The sequence below is a fragment of the Salvia miltiorrhiza genome, chromosome 2 (genome assembly GCF_028751815.1).
Source record: "Salvia miltiorrhiza cultivar Shanhuang (shh) chromosome 2, IMPLAD_Smil_shh, whole genome shotgun sequence".
Lineage (NCBI taxonomy): Eukaryota > Viridiplantae > Streptophyta > Magnoliopsida > Lamiales > Lamiaceae > Salvia > Salvia miltiorrhiza.
Window position 1 is genome coordinate 57,434,019 of NC_080388.1, and position 5,622 is coordinate 57,439,640.

The 5,622-nt window shown below is 33.3% G+C and overlaps 1 long non-coding RNA gene across 1 annotated transcript; it reads left to right on the plus strand.

Moving 5' to 3' along the window:
• The first annotated feature begins 578 nt into the window (after nucleotides 1–578).
• Nucleotides 579–2,888, plus strand: LOC131010575 (uncharacterized). The gene is made up of 2 exons (XR_009096603.1): nucleotides 579–728; nucleotides 2,507–2,888. It is a non-coding gene; the product is annotated as an uncharacterized LOC131010575 (long non-coding RNA).
• Nucleotides 2,889–5,622: the final 2,734 nt, after the last annotated feature.

Genomic DNA, 5,622 nt, shown 5'->3' on the forward strand with positions numbered 1-5,622 from the left:
AGAAAAAAATAAATAAAAAAAATACTCCCTTCGTCTCACTCTAATAGGCTCGTTTTCATATTTGGGCTGTCCCAGTCCAATACGTCCAGTCTTTGTTTAGAAATAATTAGGGCTCTAATTAAATTGTTAAGTACTTGATTAAAGGAGATATACACCCCTAATTAAAACCCTAAAAACACTCATTCTCCTCCACTTACTTCCGTCTCTTCCCTTCCGCCTCATTCTCTCTCTCAACTACGAAACCCTAGCCGCCGATCTCCACCCATTTTCTTCTAAGTCTGTCGCCACTCTTTTCCCCTCAACCGCAACCCACCTCTGTCACAACCACGAAACCCTAGCCGTCGTGATGTATACTCGAAGGTCCCTCCCGATTTGTGCGAAATCAACCATTGTTAGATGAAATCGAGCTTCTGAGCGGCGGATATGCGTTGGACTCTCAATTACCCAATAAATTTGAGTTGAATCAACATCTCGATGGCTATATTCTATGTCGTTTTCGAGCAGATCAAAGGAAGGTGGTTCGATAGAAAGTGAGGAAGGCGGTTCGAGTTGCCCGAAGACCTTAGGATCTGCCGGAGACCGAGTTGCCGGAGGCATTGGTGGTTGAAGAAGAGGAAGAGTCGGTGACCGGTGCAGAGGAAGAGGCGAAAATAAAAGCACCACCTCCCTATCGATTCCAACGCATTGTAGACTGATTCACCAAAATCTATTTTCCCATTATGAAACGGGTGAGAACTTTCCTTTTTTTTGCTTGATGTCGCATCTATGATGCTCTGTTCTTTTCAGTGGATTTTGGGTTCATTTGTATGTGCTGATGATGGGTGATGCTATGTTGAATATGATGAGTTTTATTTGGGTTTATTTGGCTAAGATGATGAGATTTTTGATGCATTAAAATTTGCTTTGTCGGGTGATGCTCTATTGAATTTTTCATGGGTGATGCTCTGTTGAACATGCTCTGTTGAAACGGGTGATGCTCTATTCTCTTTCTGTGATGCCCTAAATTGTTGATGCATGTTAAATTGGCAAGAGCATATATGTTATTGGGTTTATTTGGCTAAGATGATGAGATATTTTTTTGTGTTTTTTGCATATGTGATGCTAAAATAATTTGAGACTTTAAATGAGTTGCAATCTTGGCCAGTAAACGCAGTTGTGATTCTAACTTGATGAGCTGTGTTTGCGACCGCCAATCTGTGTAGCCCATTTTGTGAATCAGTATCTTAGTGTTTGGTGAGCCTTGTATGGTTGTGTTGGTTGCAATATTCTGCATTCATAGTGTGCATTACAAACACTTTACAAAAATCAGCATCTTCCCTAGCTTTGCAAAGGCTTTACAAAAACTTTACAAAAATAACCATCTTTACTAGAGTCTTGTGTGCATTACAAACACTTTACGAAAATTAGTATCCCTTCATTTCTAGGATGCAAGTGCTCTGTGTAGAACCTCATATTCAAACCCCAACTGTATCATCATGTCCTGCATGCTCTCTTCTTCCCCTGCCTGAATCAAGTGAGTGATGCACTCATTCACTAGATTATTGTCCACTTCCAATGAGATAGGAAGGGCATTCTACCTTATGAGAGCATCCTTGCTCATATGTGGCAGTTTGTACCCATTATGGTCTTTAATTTTCATTGTTTCTATCATGCATCCTTGTAGAGATAAAAATACCTTGTTCAAGGCTACTGGATTGAGTTCCATGAAGCTATTGCATACTGCATTCACTAATTGATCAACAGTAGTGCAGACAGTCTCCTCTTGAATGCTTTGAATTGCTCTAAACCACCCCAAGTCATTGACATTCGTGTCCGGTGAGCTGGGTGGTTGGTGAACAATTCTTATACCAAAGCCATTTTGAGAGACAACCTGCCTGAATTTTGGATCCGAGTCACTTATGTGTGGCTTGGCATAATCTTGTTGAATAAAAATCATCTTTGATGCAAATTCTGGCCATTTAGTCATAATAGCTGGTATAATCTGAAATTAAAACAAGCTTGAACAGTTACAATTTGCATAATAGCTCTACATAATAAAGTACACCTTTACATTGATTGCATAACTCACTTCCTTTCCATACCTGGTTGATAAAGCTGTCTTTCATCACCAATTTTATTATGGACTGCACTGGTTTTGTCTCTAGAGTCCCTGCACTTCTGTTCTTGCTTCTTCTTTTAGCTGGAAATTTTTGTATGAATGGGAAAATGCCTATTTTCTCATCAAAGACCACATTACCACCTTAACCTGAGAAGCTTATTAGGTGTTGTCAGATTTGGCTATATTGCGCTCGTATGCGCTCTGATTAGACCTAAATGAACCCATCTACCCACTGTGTTCTTGCTAATGTTTATGTCACATGCTAACTTTCTAATTGTGCCTCTTCTACAAAGTTTCAATGACTGTATTTGTGCTAGATCAATCTGAAGTCTCTTCGTGATACGTGGTGTGAATCTCTTCTTTGTGTTTAAGTTGATAACCTTTGTTGCTTTTGATTTTTGGCTTCAGCCCACAAACGAGTGACTGTGAGCCGCCCAAGGTTGAATTTGGTGCCGACTTGCTTCATCTTGCCATATGTCGATTTTCCATCCTTCGAGTTTTGAAGAAGAAACTGCACCACCGCCATCTTTTCCTCATCTTGAAGATCTTTCAAATGCATTCTGCCACTGTTCAGCCTTGAAGAATTTCAGATTATAAGTTCTAGTTTAGGTTGTATAATTTGTAGTGTTAGTTTGATGGATATATATAGAGCTAAAGGCTGAATTTCAAAGCCTTAAATTTGGCGCCATAAAGTTTTAGCCTATGAATTATGTAATCTAGCGCAAATTTTTTCAACTCCAAATGTGAACAAAATCTTGGGTTTATAATTTAAATTGTCGCCAATTTTTCACTTTACATATCCTTTATTTGTTTGATTTAATGCAGCCACTTAATTCATGAATTAAATCATTAATTTTAAATATAGAATGTTAAAATGAAATAAGTAAACAAAAGTGATTAAGAAAAAATAAGGGAATACTTAAAAAGGTTAATTTTTGGTGGACCACACCATTTAACTACCAAAAAGTGATTTTCTTAATCTCCGTGTCGAAAAGAAATGAGCCTATTGGCCTGGGACGGAGGGAGTAGTAATGAACAAAAATACGGTCTTTAAAAAATTGACTTTTTAATTAAAAAAAATAAAAAATAACAAAAAAATTTAAAAAAATCGATCATGAAACAGTCGTAAATCGGTCGTTAGGCCCGCTAAAATAACGACCGAAAATTTTGATCGTTAATTCAGTCGTTATACGCGTGTTTTTTGTGGTGAGAGGAATGATCTCATTTGTTATTTCGCAAGATTAAGCAATGGTAAATTTTATGGTATATATTTTTTAAAAATGTTATTTTTTTTAAAGTTATGTTGATAAATTAAAAGTTATTGTATATATATATATATATATTTTTTGAAATAGAAGTTAAGTATAATTCATAGTATTATAATAAATTTTATTTTTATAAAAATTATTATTAAAATAATAGTTATAAGAGTGAAACATAGTGGTACACATAAAATTGTGAGACACTGGATCTCATACCATTTATTACATTATATTTATAATAGATATAATTAAATATAATTTGAATTTTGAATTATTTAGTTTTAAAATATACCCATTCAAACAGATCCAAAATTTTGAAAATTGGACAAAACTCAATTTGATTCGAACCGAGAATCCAAAATATTCAAACTGAATTTTTCGATTTTATTAGCATGGATTTTGGGTATTTTTGTAATCCCTGTTTATTAGGAATTTAATTGTGGTTGCAGGGGTAATATAGTTTATTTATTACTAATATTTTAGTTAGGAGGTAATAGTTGTAATTATTGAAGTAAACTTATGGGCTAATTTTACGTCAAATTTTTAGTATAGAATTAATAATATTGGGCCCTGAGACTGGCTTAAGGTTAGTACCGGACACTTGTCTTTATTGGAGCCCAAAATTTGTGTAGATGTGTTGAGGGAAAACGACACCCAGATTTGGGTCTTATGTGAAATTTGCTGAAATTGAACGGTGGAGCTTATGATTTTTGTAAGGTGGGAGACGTTACATCTATGTAAATCAATGTCAGTTCGCTAGTAACTTAAGCCTTCCTCATTTTCTTCTTTATTAAACGGGCTTTTCTACCTCTGCCTGATAAACCCCAAGGCCCATATAGATAGCCCGTTCAATTTCAGTTAATTTACTGCTTCAATTGATATGCACAAACATATATGTATATGCACGCACAACTTAGTTGCTGTTACATATCGTACAAAATACGTTCCTATGAAATGAAATATAATGAATTATTTGTGAAAGATGAAAATTTAAATAAATATTTTTTTATTATTTATGAAATTCAAATTCTGAAGTACAAATTTATTTAGCAAAATAATAAATTCATCATAAATCTTAACGATCTAAAGACTATATAAAAATAAATCTTATTTTACACTCCTATATATAATTATACGTACTCATTTGAACCAATCTTTATTCATGCAAATACACAACCCTAGTGAATGTTTTCTTTGAAACTACGACTTTTGTTACATAATACTCAGCACTTTGGATTAAATAAATCCTAATTAATAATATGAAAATTAAATTAAAGCATATAAAATTGAAAAAAAAAAAAAGATACGAGAGAATATAGAAAAAATCAAAAGTCAAACATCAAGTATGTATTAAAATTAAATGGATTGATTCCCTAATGTCGAAAGAAAGTTTTTCAAAGAGAGAATTAAATATATCATTCATTTAAAGTAATATGTCCATTTCAGAGTGCTGAAAAAAAATCAAGAAAAAAAAACCACATTTAAAGTAATATGTTGGAAGCATGTAACTTAATTAATGAATTAAGTATATTATATATTTAACAGTAACTCTGTGACCAAGAAAGCAAGAAAAATATGATTTTTCATAAAGTTATTTTATATATACTGTTTTTTCGTGTAAAGTTTCTGCAATATTCACCTCATCAGGCCCTCAACATTTTTGATCCCGACCCTAAGAATAAAAAGAAATTAACAACTAAAAAGAGTGCTAACTAGTAGTACTATATGAATATATATATTGAGTGTTTTTTTTTTTCTTTTTCTAAAAGATAATTTATCGAGTTTCGGAACTACTATTATTTATAACAAGTGTTTAATGACGCTTAAGTTCCAGTTATCTTAATAACAACCATGCATGATGAATCTTTCTTTTTCTTTTTTCTGGTTGAGAAATACTCTATTATTATCGAGTTTCTGAGAGAAATGCTTTCATACGTATGAACACAATTAAGAAGATGGTACAAGATATATTTTTGTTAACATGATGTCAAGTGTAATAAATTCGAAGTTAAGGTATTTAATTGGTGAGTCACGATTAAAGTCGCATGATCCCATTTAATTAGCATTACATATCACATCGGTTGGCAAGCTTTTTCTACACATTACCAGTGAAAAGGAAAACATTCCATTAATTTGACTTCTTTTTTCCTTGCCAACCAAGCGCAAAGTCAGCGACAAAATATTGGCAAATGACGACGATAATATATTGTCTACTAATAATTAATTATATTTCCAAAGGAAGCAGAATATATTTTCTGAAGG